This window comes from Hemitrygon akajei, chromosome 7 (assembly GCF_048418815.1).
Source record: "Hemitrygon akajei chromosome 7, sHemAka1.3, whole genome shotgun sequence".
In the NCBI taxonomy this organism is placed as follows: Eukaryota; Metazoa; Chordata; class Chondrichthyes; order Myliobatiformes; family Dasyatidae; genus Hemitrygon; species Hemitrygon akajei.
This window is the reverse complement of record NC_133130.1, coordinates 19,213,642-19,232,813: the sequence shown is the minus strand read 5'-3', so window position 1 is coordinate 19,232,813 and position 19,172 is coordinate 19,213,642. Positions and strand designations below refer to the sequence as shown.

General features: G+C 41.9%; 2 long non-coding RNA genes across 2 annotated transcripts in view; one reads left to right on the top strand and one right to left on the bottom strand.

The window, feature by feature from the left end:
* LOC140730266 (uncharacterized) overlaps positions 1-19,172 on the top strand; it is a 28,432-nt gene that overhangs the window by 153 nt on the left and 9,107 nt on the right. The gene's annotated exons all lie outside the window — the stretch shown is intronic.
* LOC140730267 (uncharacterized) overlaps positions 4,627-19,172 on the bottom strand; it is a 69,847-nt gene continuing 55,301 nt past the window's right edge. Inside the window, exon 3 of the long non-coding RNA XR_012099551.1 lies at positions 4,627-4,838. This is a non-coding gene — a long non-coding RNA (uncharacterized lncRNA). The remainder of the gene's footprint in view (positions 4,839-19,172) is intronic.

Below are 19,172 nucleotides of genomic sequence, written 5' to 3'. Positions count from 1 at the left end.
CGGGGTGCGTTGCGCAATGTTCGGCGTTAACGATAAAAACTTCACAAAAACGTAATGTACTTTTGAAAATGACTTTAATTTAGCAAACAGAATCTCACCAACTGTGCATAGGTATTTTAAATAAATGCTCATGCGTCATTTGCCCAGTCATTAAAAAAAGTTAAGCGCAGAAACAGGCTTTTCGGCCCTTCTAGTCCGGGCAAGCCATTTAAACTGCTTGACCCCATCGACTTGCACCGGGATCACGGTCCTCCATACCCCTACCATCCATGTTCCTATCCAAACTTCTCTTAAACATTGAAATCAAGCTCACATGCACCACTTGTGCAGGGAGCTCTTTCCACACTCTCACGACTCTCAGAGTGAAGAAGTTTCCCCTCATGTTCCTCGTAAACTTCTCATCTTTCACCCTTATCCCATGATCCATGACTTTTTTAAATACTCCCACCCAACCTCTGTGGGAAAAGTCTGCTTGTACTTACCCTATCTATACCCTTAAAATTTTATATCAAATCTCCTCTCAGTCTTCTACGTTACAAAGGAATGAAACCCTAACCTATTCAATCATGCACTGAAGACAGTTCAGAAGATTGGTTAAAATGTGGAAGTTGTTGCAGCTGGATATAGTTTGGTTATGCATCATGGAAGCATCATACCTGTAGGTAAACATAATGTAGATTCACTAGTGTATCAAACAATATTTTGCAGCTGATATATGAAGAGATATTAGCGTACTGATCAAAAACTTTGTCAAAACAGTAGGATTTGAGAACTCTGGAAATAGGAGCATGGATAAGCTATTCTGTTCACTGAGCTGCTCTACTATTTAACCTGGTCACGGCTGTTCTTCTGTCTCAACACCCATCCCCATTTCATTTAATTCGTCTGCTATCTGGAAGTCAACCAACCTCAGTTTTGTATGCACCTTGGCAGTATACTGGAGAAGAGAATTTCAAAGGTTCGGAATCAGAATCGTGGTTATTATGATGGACGTGTCATGAAATTTATTGTTTTGTGGCAGCAGTACTAGGCAAAGCATAAAAAGTGATGATAAGGTACAATAAATCAATTGCGCAGAAGAGGAATAAAGAGGTAGTGTTCCTGGGTTATGGACAGTTTAGAAATCGGGTGGCAGAGGGGAAGAAGTTGTTCCCAAAATGTTGAGTCGCGATGGGCTAGATAGCCTAATTCTGCTCCAATGTCTTTTGAGTCTTCAGGGTCCTGCACCCCCTCCCTAATGATAATGAGAAGAGGGCAAGTCCCAGATGGTGAAGGTCTGTAATCATAAATGCCACCATCTTGAGGCACCGCCATTGAGTGAGGAAATATCTCCTCATTTCAGTCTTTTAAATGGCCTATTCTTATGAGTCTATAATTCCCCGTGGTTTAAACTCCTCAATGTGGGGCAACATCTTCCAAACACGTCCCCTTAGAATTGTCTGTGTGTTCCAAACACCTTTCGTTCTTCTAAACTTAAAAGAAATATAGCTCTCATTGTCATCATCGTTACGTTCCGTGTTGTATGACATGGGTGATCATAATCTTGGCAATTTTTTCTACAGATTGGTTTGTCATTGCCTCCTCTGGGCAGTATTTTTACGAGACAGGTGACCCCAGCCATTATCAATACTCTTCAGAGATTGTCTACCTGACGTCAGTAGCCTCATAACCAAGACTTATGATATGTACCAGCTGCTCATATGACCATCCACCATACGATCTCGCTGCCCAACCCAAAGCTGTTCTCGACCTGTACAAATCAACTCAAGTGCTTCGAGCGATCCAACCTCACACGTGGGTTAGTTGGATGGGCATTGAAACTGCTCTCTGAATCGCTCACTCCAACTCTATCTGCGTCGATTTTGCAATGCACCAGAATGGCTTATTCCTCAAATTTGCTTTGCCCTCGCTTACTCCTTCATTGTTTGCAGTGATAGTTTACCACAATTTACTTTAGAAAAAGTGTGATTAATGATGTTTTCAGTTGAATTTCTTGCCTTTCGAACTATCAGTAAGCTGATGCTAGTCTTCAGTAGTGCCATCTTAAACTTCATAGGACAAATACCAACCCTTTTCTCCCTCAGACTAATCTCACACTCCCTGTATTACTAGTACAACTTTCCTTAGGTAGTGTACACAATGTATTCAGGGTGCAGTTAACAAACATCGTGGTTCTGATGCAGGGTTTCAAGTTGAAATTGCAACAGTTAATTTCCTCTTGCAGGTGCTCCTTAACTCACTCAATTCCACTAGTAGATTGGTGTTCCAGATTCCAGCATCTGCAGTCTCGTGTGTCTCCATGGCCATACCAAGGTCCAATACAATTACAGTAAAATGTCTTTACTCTTTTACTCAAATCCTTTGCAATAAAATATTTTTGTTCAAGGATATTCAGATGTCCCACTACTCGAAAACGCTCTACGTTTCTGTTTTCTGTCCCAATGTGAATAACATTACATATTTCCACATTTTACTCCATTTTAGAATCAGTTTAATTTCACTGACATAGAATATTCATGGTTTTTTTGTTTTGTGGCAGCAGTACATTGCAATACATATTAATTTTTAAAAATAAATTGCATAAATAGTACAAAAAGAAAACAGAAGAAAATATTGAAGTAGTGTACAAAGGTTAATTTTCCATTCAGAAGTCTGATGGTGGAGGGGAAAAAGCTCCTGTGCTATTACCTAGTCTGTATCTCTTTGAAGCCTCTTTGTGTCCTCATGACTGCTCACATTTCCAATAAATTTCTCACCATCAATAAACCCCAATGACTCGACGGTCCCAGTGGCTCAGGTCCAGTTAGGGGAATCTGGTTGCTTGGTGATAATTTTGCCCTAGTTCTCTGTTTTATCCATCCCTAACTCCCTGTACTTCTCTCTCCACTTTTTCACCTAACTTTTGTTCACCCATCTCAATGTGACTTAATATGAAACATTGTTCAATATGCAAGGATTTGATAAATAATATTTGTTGTTGATGCTGCTTGTCATGCTGTAATTATGACATCCTGTCACAGATGGTGCAATGGTGCATCAGTTGTGCTGCTCCTGCCCCCCCCCCACTGTGCTGTATGGATAAACTTACAAACTTTATCACCAGTTCTTCATATCTCTGCTTCCAAACTTGCCGAGTTTTTAATTACTTAACAATTACTATAAATTATGGTATAATGGAAAGCAGAATGGTATAAACATGAGATTAGAGGCCTGTAATATATCCAACGCAAAATGGCAGCATCCTCCTCCTACCTTCTAGCTCTGACTCCTCATCTTACCTTCTCCAGTCCTGATGAAGGGTCTTGGCTCGAAATATAGACTATACTCTTTTCCATAGATGCTGCCTGGCCTGCTGAGCTCCTCTAGCATTTTATGTGTGTTGCTTGGATTTCCAGCATCTGCAGATTTTCTTATGCCTGTATTATATCATGTGCTCTGTTTACTCCCGCCATTTTACCTATCTACCTGAGTCAAACATATCTTGACCTGTATTGACTATTAGTTTGCTTGCCTGGTTCAAATTCAATCTCTACAGGCCTCATCCAGCCATAGTTGTGGCCTAAGAGTAGCAATTTAGTTCCGTTGATTGGATCTATCGTCTTTACAGCAGTAGAGAACGTGGGCATCACAGAGTAAGGCAGCCCTGAGGAGATGAGAGACCATTAACTTCAGTATTTGATTTAACAATTGGTATCTGGTTTTCCAGTCAGTAAGAGGTGATTATCTATAAGCAGACCAGTGCAGATGACTTCTCCTTTTTCCCTAAATTATCTGGTTATCCCATTACATATGAATTAAGACTATTTATTTATTTAGCAAAACAGTGCTGAGTCGGGCCTTCGGCACTGTGAGTCACACTGCCCCAGCGACCCCTGACAAACCCGATGAACTCTAACCTAATCACGAGACGGTTTACAATGATCAATTAACCTACCTGGTATGCCTTTGGACTGAGGGAGGAAACCGGAGCATCTGGGGAAAACCCAAGCATTCCGTGATGTGGGTGTACAGACAGTGCTGGAATTGAACTCCAATCTCTGGAATGCCCCGAGCTGGAATATCATTGTACTAAACTCTATGTATGGCACCCATTAGATTACGTCAGATAGTTTCCTGTGGCAATTTTTCTGGTGATTCATCTTCACAATTTGACTTGATACTAAAATGCATTCAATATAATTTGAGACAGTCCAGTGTAGTAATGATATTAATAATTATTTTGATGAACTCGATTTTTGTGATTAATAAGGAGATTACTGTGTAAGTACAAAATAAAGATCCCAAGATCCTGGAACAGTTTGGTGGCTTGACAAGCTGTAACCAAAACCTCAAAGACAGGGTTACTGAGGTGTTAACAGTGCATTTTATTGATCAATAATTCACTTTACTCCTCCCATTCTACTTCATAATTCTGTCCCAATACCAGCTAATGCCACAGCTAAAACAAAAAAGTCTCAAATCATGGTTTGAAGTAATTTTTATATTTTGAAATAGAATCTGATTTATTGGCACTGATATCAGCCATGACATTTTTTTTGTGGCAGCAGTACAGTGCAGGCATAACAAATTACGTACTGTAAGTTACAAAAAGCTGCACTGAGGGTACACGGCGGCTGCTGTGTCTGTGGGCTCTGCGACTTTTGCACCGTTCTGCAGTGAACTGAGGCTGAGGTCGTGGCTTCCAGCTGCTCCGGGCTTCATGTCTGTGGATTCACTTTCATTCCAAATGATATTTACTTACTTTTATTGTTTGCACGATTTCTTTTCCCCTGTCTGCATATTGGATGTTTGTTGGTCTTTTTTATGGGTTCTTTTGGGTTTCTTTGTTTTGTAGTTGCCTGTGAGGAGATGGATAAAAGTGTATACACACTTTTATAATAAATGTACTTAGAACTTAAAAAAAAATAATGCAAATGAGGAATAACTAAGTTCATGTGTTCATGCACCTTTCATATATATGATGGCAGTTCCTGAAATAATGAGTCAACAGCTTTAAGATATTTAACAAAAACATTTTAATTTATGCAGCTGGAGTATTTTTGTACAAAATTTTAAATATTATATATTATTCTAACAGGACTGTCAATGAGAATATCTATGCAGTATGACAGCACAGTAAATGAACATTAAGTTACTGTCTGGATTTTCATCTTTAAAAGGTACACAAAAGTTCTGTATGAATAATTCTTTAGATATATGAGACAAAAGAGACAGCAAAAAGGTGATGTGTAGTGCAGAATGTGTAGAATTTTCTCCAATTTAAATATTCAAGAGCTAGGAGCCATTATTCTCAGTAAACGGTCATAAACTTCTTGCCTGACCAATAAGTTAATCGCTTTGTCTGACCCAGTTCTGATCATTCACAACCTTGGAAATGAGCCTGATCTTGATGAACGCTTCCAACCCCTTAACTGATCCCTATCTAAAACTGCCTGTTTCTATCTGTTACCAATTACACTTCTCCATAGCTGGAGCTCATACAAAACTTTTCAATCCTCATTCTCAATCTACATCATCTGATTCGACATAGTCGTAGAGTCATAGAACACTATAGCACAAAAACAGGCCCTTCAGCCTTTCTAGTCTGTGTCTGACTATTAATCTGACTAGTCCCATCAACGTTAAGCAATTCACCTTTCACCAATGACCTCTAGGGTATAGTCTCATTCAATCTCAATGGAAAAAGCCTGCTTGCATTTCCCTATCTATACTCTTCCTAATTTTGTATACCTCTATCAAATCTCCTCTCAATCTTCCACATTCTAGGGAATAAAGTCCTAACCTATGTAACCTTTCCCTATAACTCAGGTCCTCAAGTCCCAGCAACATCCTTGTAAATTTTCTCTGCACCCTTTCAATCTTATTTACATCTTTCCCGTAGGTAGGTGACCAAAACTGGACACAGCACTCCAAATTAGGCCTCACTATTGTCTTAACAGTTTCAACATAAAATCCCATCTCCTGTACTCAATACATTGATTTACGAAGGCCAATGTGCCAAAAGCTTTCTTTACAACCCCATCTACATCTGAATTGAATTGAATTGACTTTATTTCTTACATCCTTCACATACATGAGGAGTAAAAAGCTTTATGTTACATCTCCATCTGAATGTGCTGTGTGCAGTCATAGTAATTTATAATAAATAGACCAGTCAATGTAACATAGAAATACACTCAAATCAGCGTGAGTTAATCAGTCTGATAGCCTGGTGGAAGAAGCTGTCCCAGAGCCTTTTGTCCTGGCTTTTATGCTGCAGTACTGTTTCCTGGATGGTGGCAGCTGGAATAAATTTTGGTTGGGGTGACTCGGGTCCCCAATGATTCTTCGGGCCCTTTATTCACACCTGTCTTTGTAAGTGTCCTGAATCATGGGAAGTTCACAACTACAGATGTGCGGGCTGTCCGTACCACTCTCTGCAGAATCCTGTGATTAAGGGAGGTACAGTTCCCATACCAGGCAGTGATGCAGCCAGTTAGGATGCTCTCAATTGTGGCCCTGTAGAAAGTCCTTAGGATTTGGGGGCCCATTCCAAACTTCTTCAACCGTCTGAGGTGAAAGAGGCGCTGGTGTGCCTTTTTTATCACACAGCTGGTGTGTACACACCACGTGAGGTCCTCGGTGATGTGGATGCCAAGGAACTTAAAGCTGTTTACCGTTTCAACCCCAGATCCGTTGATGCCAATAGGGGTTAGCCCATCTCCATTCCTCCTGTAATCCACAACCAGCTCCTTTGTTTTTGCGACATTGAGGGAGAGGTTGTTTTCTTGAAACCACGGTGTCAGAGAGATGACTTCTTCCCTGTCGACCACCTCGTTATTGTTTGAGATTAGGCCAACCAAGCCATTTTCAAACTATGCCATTTTCAAGGAATTATGGATCTATATTCCCAGATCACTCTGTTCTAGTGCGCTCCCCAGTGTCTTACCACTCATCATGTAAGACCTACCATAACTGGTCCTCTCAAAGTGTAAAACCTCGCACTTGTCTGCATTAAATTCCACCTGCCATTTTTACAGCTGGGACAGGTCTTGCTGCAAGCTCTGATTCTGTCCACTACACCACCAATCTTGGCATCAGCTGATCCAATTTACCACATTATCATCCAGATTGTTGATATAGATGACAAACAATGGACCCAGCACCGTTCCCTGCAGCACACCATTATTGACACTCTCCACTACCACTCTCTGGCTAATGTCTAATCCAATTTACTACCTCATCTTGAATGGCAAATGATTGAACCTTCTTGACCAACCTCCCATGCGGGACTTTGTCAAAGGCCTTGCTAAAGTCCATGTAGACAATATCCATTGACTTGCCTTCATCAAGATTCCTGGTATTCCTCAAAAAAACTCAAAAAAAAGACATATTTTACAATGCTCAAAGCCATGTTGACTATCCTTAATTAATCCCTGTCTATCCAAATATTTGTATATTTGGACCCTTAAAACCGCTGCAAATAACTTTTCTGCTACTGATGTCTCTGGCCTATAATTTCTTGGTTTATTTTTAGAGTCTTTCTTTAACAGCAGAACACCATGAGCTATTCTCCAATCCCCTGGCTTTCAAAGAATGTTTGAAATATGTCTGCTAGGGCCCCTGTAATTTTTACATTTGCCTTCCACAGGATCCGGGGTGGGGCATCCTGCCAGACCCGGGGATTTATCCACTCTTAATTTGCCTCAGGACAACAAATACCTCCTCCTCTGTTATCTATATAGGGTCCATGTGCTCGCTGCTGCATTGCCTCACATTTATAGACATTCTTTATCTTCTGAGTAAATACGATGCAAAAAATCCACTAAAGATCTCCCCCTCTTTTGGCTCCAAGCATAGATTGCCACTCTTCTTCTCAAAGACCAATTTTGTCCCTCCTATTCTTTTGCTTTTAATATATCAGCAGAAGGATGCTCCCTCATCTTGACTGCTAGAGCAACCTCATGTCTTCTTTTAGCCCTCCTGATTTTTTTTCTTGTGTTCTCTTGCATTTCTTATATTCCTTAAGTACTCCATTTGTTCCTACCTGCTTATAGCTGCTGTTCACCTCCTTCTTTTGTTTAACCAGGGACTCAATATCTTTTGAAAACTGAAGTTCCCTAAACCTGTTTTCCTTGCCTTTTATTCTGACAGGAACACTGTACTTTCAAAATTCCACTTACCAAATACACCTTAGCCAGAAAACAACCTATCCCAATCCACATTTGCTAGATCCATACTGATACTATCAAAATTGACCTTTCTCCAATTTTGAATCTCAACCCGAGGATCAGACCTATCCTTTTCCATAATTACCTTGAAACTAATGGCATTATTATCACTAGGTGCGAAGTGTTCCCCAACACAAATTTCTGTCACCTGTCCTGTGCCATTTTCTAATAGGAGCTCTAATGTCACACTCTTGTCTAGTTGGGACTTCTGTGTACTTATTAAGGAAACTTTCCTGAGCACATTTGAAAAACTTTCCCATCAAGTCCCTTTACGGTATAGGATACCCAGTAAATACGTGGACGGTTAAAATCAGTTGCTATTGTAACTTTATATATTTTGCAACCGTCTTCACTCTCTCTACAAATTTGCGCCTCTAAATGCTGCTAACTGTTGGTCTATAATATAATCCTCTTAATGTGGTCATATTTTTCTTATTCCTCAGTTCTACTCATAAAGCCTCACAAGATGAGCTCTCCAGTCGGCCCTGACTGGTAAATGATTGAACATTTTACCTGACTGGTAAGGCCACCCTTTAATCCCTCCTGCTCTATTACTTCTAAAACAATGGAATCCCAGAACAATGAGGTGCCAGTCCTGCCCCTTCTGCCACCAAGTTTCACTAATGGCTACAATTCCACTTGCTGATCCATCCCCTAAGCTCATCCCCTAAGCTCATCACAATACTCCTTGCATTGAAATATAAGCAGCTCAGAACATTAGTCCACTATGCTCAACCTTTGATTCCTGACCTTGTATGTAGGCTTAACAAAATCTTTCTCTGCAACCACTTCACTATCTATTCTGCCCCCTGCAACTGTAGTTTAGTCTAGTAGGTCCAATACAACCCCTCCTATTGTTGGACTTCTGACTTGATTTAAGAAACCCTCCTGGATGCACCTAACAAATTCTGCCCTATCTAAACCTCTTGCACTAAGAAGGTCCCAGTTCATATTAGGGAATTGGAAATCCCCCATGACAACAACCCTATTGTTTTTACATCTTTCCTTAATCTGCCTTCATCTCTGTACCTCAGTGTTCCTCAATCTGTCATGCACTTGGCCCTAGAAAACAAGGTCACTTATGTCAGAATGCTATTTCTGGTTTTCATTTCAGTATTCAACTCTTATTGTCCCACAGACCTTGGTGAACAAACGGCTACTTCTTAGTCTAAATCACAACTAGGTGTTGGTCTTCCTAACCACCAAACTTCAGATAGTCAGGATGCATAATCTCTCCTCCCTCCCCATCATCCTCAACATAGGTGTGCCCCAGGGCGGTGTGCTGATCCCACTGTGGTACACTCTGCTCACGTGACTGCATGGCTAAACACCCAAGTAATCACATTGTCAGGTTCACCGATGACCACGACAGCAGTGGGGCTCATCACCAACAACAATGTGACAGCCGACAGAGGGAGAAGACAATAGACCATAGACCAACCTCGAGGCCTGGTGCCAGGCGAATAACCTCTTCCTCAATGTCAACAAGATGAAGAAGATAGTTATCGACTTCAGGAGAACTTACACCACTCACACCCTTGTTTACAGCAGTGGAAACTGAAAGCAGTTTCAAACTCCTGGGAGCACACATCATGCACAATCTCTCACGGTGGTGGAACACATTCTACACAGTCAAGAAAGCTCTGAGGAGACTGAACAGAGCTGGACTATGCACATCTATACTCATGTCCTTCTACAAATGGCCTGCATCCTAACATGCTTCATCACTGCAAGGTACTATTGCAGTAAGGGTTCCCCCCCCCCCCCCATGCAAGCTGAGGATTTGCCCATCTAAGGAGCATTGCAGCCCTTCCATTGGCTGCCGTTTGGCACTCATGCCAGCTGATGGCACCATGGCACAGGTAGAGTATAAAACTAGCATGCTGAAAGCACCTGTTCTCCTTTGCTCTCTGGGTCACCATGAGCCAGCTCGTGGATAGTGCCATGGAAATTAGAAGTGTGCTGCAGTAGAGAGGGCCCAAAAATACACTTTAGTTAAGTATTTGTAACTGAGTGTATCTTGAATGTTTTGCATTTGTCAGTCCTGTAAATAAATGGGTAACTTATTTAGTATCTTCTGTCCCCACTCACCGAACCCTCAAACCTGATTTCACACGATTGTCACTGCGAGCAGGGTTCGGAGATTGAACAGATTAACCCACCCACCCACCTGTGATTGAAGAGTGCAGAGTATCAGGATAGACCGACAACAGTGCGGGACATTTGGGAGTCTCGCCAACCTACTGGTGGACCATGGGATGCCAGTAGACTGGTCAGACAGGTTGGACTCCTGCGGGGTGAAAATGGGACACAACTTTGTGTCCGTACATAATGAAATAGGGTTCCCCGAGAGCAAGGGGAGCCAGAAGGCTGCTGCCCACCATAGTAAAGCAGCAGTGCGAGACAAACTTACAGAAAGAGAAAGAGGTAAATACTTTGAGAAATGAAATGGAAATGCTAAACTAACAATATGTCATGGTAGCGTAGCTGTGAGTGTGACCCTATTACTATTTGGGGCCTTGGAGTTCGGAGTTCATTTTGAGGGTCCTCTGTAAGCAAGTTTGTATGTTCCTTCCAGGGTGCATGTGGGTTTCCTCTCACAGTTCAAAGATGTACTGGTTAACTGGTCATTATAAATTGTCCTGTGGTTAGGCTAGGGTTAAATCGGGGTTGCTGGGCAGCGTGGCCTGAAGATCTGGAAGGGCCTTTCCCGTGATGTATCTCTAAATAAAATCAAAATAAATAAATGTGCTACCGGGGAGTCTGCCTAGTCAGCACAGACTAATGGGAAAGTACAGGGATAGCCGCTGACTAGTAATAGTGCAGGAATGAAAGGCTGCCCACGGGGCTAACTGGTGGCGAGACCTCGTTAAGGTCTGAGCCCTGATGCTGCAAGGAGGTGACTCCAACATGTGGATGGGAGATGAGGACATTTAGTTAGATAGTGAGGATGAGGAGGAGAGGTTCGAAGAGAGCCTTTTGGTACTCCCCTCTCCAAGAGTGAGCGCCCTTCCCCTGTGCACCCATGACAATTAAGGCCAGACCGGTAGCTACGTTGTCTCAGGCCCAACAAAAGGGACACTGGCCCATTGCCCCTCCAGCTTCCATGGAACAGGGTGACGAAGAGGAGCAAGCTGGTGCAGAGGAACAGCATGAGGGAGAGGGACCTGGGGAGGACAACACTGTGTCTCACCAAAACGACTACCAACAGGGAGTTCTCCACTGAGGAAAGAGGATGTGATTAAATTTCTGAAATGTTTTATTACCAGCTCTGCACAGTCTTTTAGATAGCCAGTTAGTGATGGTAGTACATATATAGGGTCAATGATAGGTTTGTAATTGGGGAGGGGATCTGAAGTGAAGGGCATTTTTGCTGCCCTACCTAATTAGATCCTCCATAAAGTTTGGTCTTCCAGGGATAGGTTTCTGTCCAGAGGCCAAGAGGAGGAGGGTATATTAGGGAGTATTCTGGAGTTGTGTGAATATAGCAGATATTAATTCAAACAAGAACCAGTCTTCAGGTTTATTGTAGAATGTAAATTGAAAACAGTAAATTGAAGTTATATCACACACAAAATGCTGCAGGAACTCAGCAGGCCAGCCAGCATCTATGGAAAGGAATACAGTTGAGGTTTTGGGCTGAGACCTTTCAGCAGGACTGCACTCCTTTCTGTAAATGCTGCCTGGCCTGCTGAGTTCCTCCAGCAATTTGTATGTGTTACTTGGATTTCCAGCATCTGCAGATTTTCTCTTGTTTTGAAATTTAATTTAAAAGCATACTTTTGCAAGATAGTGGCCATAAGAGGTTTGCATATGAATCAGTCAAATGCCAAAACAATGTAGCTTAAGAAGGTTGGTGGACTACTGCAGTACGCTGGCCAGCAAATGATAATTCTGGGTTGTCATAGTGTTATGTTTTGTGTATGGCATGGTGGAATATCCACCGAGATTATACGCGTAATTAGCTCTTCAGGCCTGTGGAGGGAGCCAGAGAGTTTTGGGTGCTGAGGTTTCTAGAATAGATCACCTGTATTTGTTAATTGTATTAATGAGTCATTAAGCCCTGGTGCTTTCTGTTTAATCTTGTTAAAACTTAATTTGACTAGCTCAGGTTTTCTGTGTTCTGTGATTATTTAAGCAGATTCCCGATTAGCACTTATCACTGGGTCCTAGTTCTGAGAATGTTATGAGTTTTTGGGGGTGGGGGTGCATGTGTGAATGTGGTTTGGAACTTGTTGAGGGAAAGAGAGTGGGGAAGGAGCGGGAATTGCTGGGAGGGGGATGTGCAGGTCCGGTAATGGCGGACAAGGTGGGGGAGGTGGGGTTGAGGGAAAGAGAGTGGGGAAGGAGCGGGATAGGGATTTGGGATAAGAGGTAGGCAGCTGGGGAGAAATGGATTATGGTGAAGGGAGAAATAAAGGGAATGAGGAGATAGTGAGAGGATGGATGAATGAAAACGGAGACAAAGGGAATAAAAGTATAAGAAATGACAGTGGAGAGAGTTCTGAAAGTGAGGAAGATGAACAAGTTCAGAGAGGAGGTGTTGTCATAATTAGGTTTAATGAGGAGGCTCAAGGACACATGAAGAAAATTAACCCGTTTGTGCTAACAGCAACTCTGGCAAATAAGATAGGGGAACTAGTATTTGCAAAAGTCCTTAATGATGGCAACCTATTGGTAAGATGTGCGAATGAGGAACAACTTGAGAAAGCACTCAAGCTAAAAGAGATAGAAAAATGCAAGGTGGAATATACAGGGAGGGTGGGAGCATGAAATGGTGGTTGTAAAGGAGTGATCACGGATGTACCAATGAGTATAAATATGGAGGAGTTAAAGAGGAATATCAAAGGAGGAAAAGTAATGAATGTTCAAAGACTGAAAGCAACAAAGGAGGGAGTGAAAAAGGAAGGTGAATCAGTATTGATTGAATTTGAAGAAAAAAGAGTGCCAAGGAAAGTGTTTCTGGGTTTCATGAGTTACCCAGTAAGGGTATATGTGCCAAAGCCACTGAGGTGCTATAATTGTCAAAGGTTTGGACACATAGCTAAAAACTGTAAAAGGCAGAGGAGATGTGCTAGATGTGGGGGTGATCATGAGTATGGAAAGTGTGGAACAGGAGTGCAACCAAAATGCTGTAAATTGTGGAGGAGCTCATAATGTGGTATATTATAGTGGGTGTGAGGTTATGAGATGGGAGAATAAAATTCAAGAAATAAGAGTGAAAAGAAAGATCACTTATGTAGAAGCTGTAAGAATGTTAAGAGAACGGAATAATGCTCCTAATGATCAGGGAGCAAGAGGGATGCGAGAGATGCAGCAAAGAACAAATGACAGGATTTACGTAGACAAAAAGGCTTTAGTAACATTCATTGCAGGAGTGATTAATAGTACAGCTGAGGTAAAGTCAAAAAGTGACAAAATTCAGCTGCTGGTCAAAGCAGTAGTAAACCATTTAGGGTTATTAGGACTGACATGGGAAGAAGTGAGAGAGAACCTCACTAATCAGTCAAGCCAGGAAGTGTCATGGGTTGGTTAATACTCATTATGGTGATTCTTTTGTAATGGAATGCAAGGAGCTTACTGGCCAAATGCCAGGAATTCAAGCACTTTATTAAATAAATGGTTGTAAAACCGGATGTAGTGTGTATTCAGGAAACTTGGTTGAAACCAACTTTAGACTTTGTGGTATATGGGTATACAACGATAAGGAAAGATAGAAATCTAGGGGGAGGAGGGGGTTGTGCTATGTTAATCAAGCAAGGTGTACCATATAGGGTACTGGAAAAAGGAGACGATCAGGAATACATAATGGTGGAAATGTGGGAGAGAGGGGAGGGAGTGGTTATAATTAACTACTACAATCATGTAAAAGGTTGGATTTGGACAGCCTATTAAGGATACAAGGACAAAACAGACATAAAGTAGTGTAGTGTGCAGATTTCAATGCTCACAGCACAATATGGGGGGATCCGATTACAGATTCAAATGGAAAGGTAATTGAAGATTTGATGGAAGCAAGGGATTTGATGAGTATGAATGATGGTAGAGGAACAAGGATAAACATAACAACAACAGGAACTGAGTTGGTATATATTACGTTAGTGTCTAATGTCTTGGCTGGCATCAGTAACTGGGGAGTTTGGACTGCTTCAACAGTAGGCAGTGATCACTGCCCAGTTTTATGTTCAGTGTGTGAAAGAGTTGAAGTAAGACCAGGTGGGGGAGTCCCAAAGTGGATGTTTGGAAAAGCAGATTGGGGTAAGTTCCAGAAGTTAAATGAAGAAGCATTGACAAAGATAGACATTTCTGGAGATATAGATGAATTAAACAGTCAGGTGACTTCAGCAATTATTATGGCAGCAGAAGGATCTATACCCAGGAGTAAAAATAGGATGAATAGAAAACTAGTACCATGGTGGACAGAGGAATGTTTTCAGACTAAAAAAACAGAAATAGAGCATTCAGGCTAGTTAAAAGAACCCATAATATGCAGCATTTGATTCAATATAAGAAGGCACAGGCTTGGTGAGAAGAACTATACGTCAAGCTAAAAGGGCAAGTTGGAGGAGCTTTTGCAACAAAATAGGAAGAACAACACCTGTGGGAGAGGTATGGAGAATGATTAAGAGGATGGAGGGGAGATAGAAGGGATTGGGAGTATCATGTAATGATATCTGAGGAGGAAACAGCAGTCTCCAGCAGGGATAAGGCTGAGATCATGGCCAAGTCATTTGTAAAGATACATAGTTCAGAAAATTTGTCTGAAGAAGGAGAAGGGAAAGAACAATGAGTCAGTACCCAGGTGTGTTAAACAGGAGGGAAGAAACAGATGATATAATTGATGATCCGTTTACTTTGGCAGAAATGGTGAGAGCAATAAAGAGATCGGGAACAAACTCCCCAGGGAAAGATCTAATGTGCTATGTTATGCTAAAAAAGTCTAGGAGAAGGAGTGCTCTTGAAGTTACTGCATTTTTATAACAGAGTGTGGGAGGAGGGAAGGTTACCAAGTGCATGGAAAGAAGCAGTAGTAATTCCAATAAGGAAACCTGGCAAGGATCCGTCAAAACCCACTAGCTACAGCCCAATAGCACTAACATCAAATATATGTAAGATAATGGAAAGGATGATAACAGACAGGTTATTGTATGATCTTGAGAAGAGAGGAATGCTGGCAAGTTAACAGAGTGGTTTTAGGAAGGGAACGAATTCCGTGGACTCGGTGATAAGGTTAGAGACTGAAATAAGAAATGCCCAGGTAAATAAAGAATCAGTAGTTGCAGTGGTTTTTGACATTGAAAAAGCCTATGATATGATGTGGAAGGAAGGATTATTAATTAAACTGCACAAGATGGGGGTTGGGGGGGACAGTTTTTAATTGGATTAAAGATTTTTTGTTTGGTAGAAAAATTCAAATTGGGATTGGATCAGAATTATCAAAGCAGTACATAGTGGGAAATGGCACACCTCAGGGTAGTGTGACTAGCCTGTTACTTTTCATCATTATAATCAATGATGTCTTCACAAAGGTACCAGTGGATATAGGTAGGTCACTTTGCGGATGATGGGGCCTTGTGGAAAAGAAGCAGGAACATAGAGCATATAGTCAGGAAACTACAAGGAGCAATTGATGAAGTGGTGGAGGGGTTATAATTGGGGATGTAGATTTTCAGTAGAAAAAACTCAAACTGTATTTTTCACCAGGAAAAGAATTGAGGTAGGGAAGAAGTTAAGAATGTATGGGATTGAATTAGAAAGGGTTGGATCATTTAAATTTCTGGGAGTTATATTTGATTCACGATTAACATGGGCAGACCATATCAGGAAAGTTGAGGAGAAATGTAAAAAAGTAATAAATGTGATGAGATGTTTGACTGGTAGGGAATGGAGAGCAAGTTGTTCAGCGTTGAAGAGAATGTATGTGGCTTTAGTAAGATCTGTGTTGGATTATGGAAGTGTAGCATATGGATCAGCAGCTAGGTCTCTTACAAGGAAACTGGATGTGATACAGGCTCAGGCTTTGAGAGTGTGCAGTGGGGCTTTTAGAACATCACCAGTATCAGCCCTGCAGGTAGAAATGGGAGTAATGCCTTTGGAATTAAGAAGGATGCAATTGATGGTAAACTACTGGGCTAATTTGCAGGGGCACCATGATTCTCACCCTGCTAAAGGAGTGTTGCAGGAGTCCTGGGAAAATGAGAGGTTTCAGAGGGAAAACTTTAGTCGGGTAGGGAATGATATTGCTAAAGAACATGGAGTGTTTGATCTAAGGATAAGTCCTTCAGTAGTTTATCCAGTTGTAGCTCCATGGAAGCTTGTATGGCCTGACGTAGACTGGCATTTGTTAGAGGTAAAAAGGAAAGGAAAATATAAAACTGATTTGGTAAGTGCATTTGACGGTCACGTGATGGAAAAGTATAGTGATTATACTCAGATTTATACGGATGGTGCTAAGGAACCTGAGACAGGAGTGACAGGGTTTGGGGTGGCTAAACCAGCAAAAGCAATTGGAATCAGCTGAAGAACATCTGATAAGTTAGCGGTGTATACAGTGGAGTTGTTGGCAGTGTTGGTTGCGTTCGGTGGAGAAAGCTAGACAAGTCAAAGCGTTGATATGCTCAGATTCATCTTCAGTACTAGCAAGTTTAAGGTCTTTTCACTCAAACAGTCGGCAAGATGTACTTCATGAAGTCCTTCAGTCAGTCACAAGAGTTGCAAATCGGAGGTCAAGTTAAATTTCTATGGGTTCCAGCTCATGTAGGGGTGGAGGGGAATGAGAGGGTGGATGAGTTGGCAAAGAGGGTGTTAAAGAAAGAAAATATAGAAATGTGCATTAGTATCAGTAAAGCAGAGGTCAAGTGTGTAATCTGGGAAAAAATCAACCAAATGTGGCAAGAAAGATGGGACAGGGAGGGGAAAGGGAGGCATTTATATCAAATACAAAAAAGTGTTGCAGGTACTAGGGTAGGCAGTGGATACAGAAGAGAGGAAACTGTGTGGACTAGGTTAAGGCTGGGGCACTGTGCACTAAACCAAACACTGAAATTGATAGGCAAACACCAGACAAGACTGTGTGAGGAATGTCAGGAAGAGGAGTCAGTAGAACATGTAGTTCTGAGGTGCAGGAAGTATGGGATACAGAGAGAGATGATGAGAATTAATCTAAGGGAATTGGGGATGCAGGAATTCACATTAAAAGGGTTGCTGGGCATGGGTGAGAGAGCACAGGTTAGGGTATTTTTAGCTTTCTTAAGGGGTACAGGGGTTTTTTTATAGGACGTGATGGATAAACAGGAATAGGGTACTAGGATGGCCAAAGATGGGAGGATAAAGTGTAGGTTGGGGTATGTGTGTGATTGGGTGAAGGGATTTAGAGTGTGAGTCTATCACACACTCTGGAGCAGAAAGTGGCGGTAATGCACTACTAAGCTGGATGCCAACCGCCGTAAAACAAGATGGAGAGAGAGAGAGAGAGGGAGAGAATGTTACATCTCGTGGTGTCGGTTTGCTAAGCCACTGAGGTTTAATGGGAACTCTTGTGAATAAACCCTGGTTGCTCTCTTCAGGTTGGAGTCTGTCTTTCCCATGCACTTGGGTTCAGTCTTTGCCAGCCACACTGTGATAGCACTAGCTTGCAGACTGGATGTCTCAGTGTTACTTATTTTGAGGGATGGCATGTTGCATTAAGTGTCCATCTTACCTGTCTATTTCAAGAGAACTAGAATTTAAGAGCAAGGATGTAATGTTGAGACTTCATAAAGCACTGGTGAGGCCTCACATGGAGTATTGTGAGCAGATTTGGGCCCCTTGTCTTAGAAAGAATATGCTGAATCCGGCTCAGCTTCAAAGGAGGTTCACAAAAATGATTCCAGAATTGAATGGCTTGTCGTATGAAGAGCATTTGATGGCTCTGGGCCCGTATTCACTGGAATTCAGAAGAATGAGGGGTGACCTCATTGAAACCTTTCGAATGGTGAAAGGCCTTGATAGAGTGGATGTGGAGAAGATATTTCCTATGTTGGGGTGCCTAAGACCAGAGGACACAGCCTCAGAATAGAGGAGTGTCCTTTTAGATCAGAGATGAGGATGATTTCCTTTAGCCGGAGAGTGGTGAATCTGTGGAGTTCTTTGCCACAGGCAACTGTGAAGGCCAAGTCTTTATATATATTTACGGCGGAGGTTGCTAAATCCTTGATTGGTCAGGGCATGAAGGGATTTTGGGAGAAGGCAAGAGATTGAGGCTGAGAAGAAAAATGATGAAATTTCACCATGATGAAATGGCGAAGCAGACGCGATAGGCCAAATATCTTCTGTCCCCTCCTCGCTGAACCTGCAAACCTGATTTCACTCAGTGGGTACTGAAACTACAGGAAGGCTCTACAACAGGTAGTCAAACTGTCCAATACATCATTGGCATCAGCCTTCCCGCCATCAAGGACATGTATTCCCGCCATCAAAGGTACTGGAAAAGGGCCACCAGCAAGATCATGGCATATCGCACCCACCATGCTCATGGACCGTTTGTTTCACTCCCATTAGGGAGGAGGCTGCACAGCATCCACGTCAGGACCACCAGACTCAAAAACAATTATTTTCCCTGAGCATTTAGCCTGATCAACACCTCCACCCATTAACCAACCCCACCATTAATACTTTATCATTTCCTGTCAGAGTCACTTTATGGACATACAATCAATCTATGTAGAGCCATAGAACACTATAGCACAAAAACAGGACTTTTGGCCCATCTAGTCCATGCCAAACTATTAATCTGCCTAGTCCCATCAACCTACACATGGACTATATCTTTCCCATCCATGTACCTATTTGAATTTCCCTTAGGTCCTGAATACACCACCTCTGCTGGCAGCTCGTTCCACACTCAAACTACCCTCTGATTAAAGAAGTTCCTCCTCATGTTCCCCTCAAACATTTCATCTTTCACCTTTAACCTATGACCTC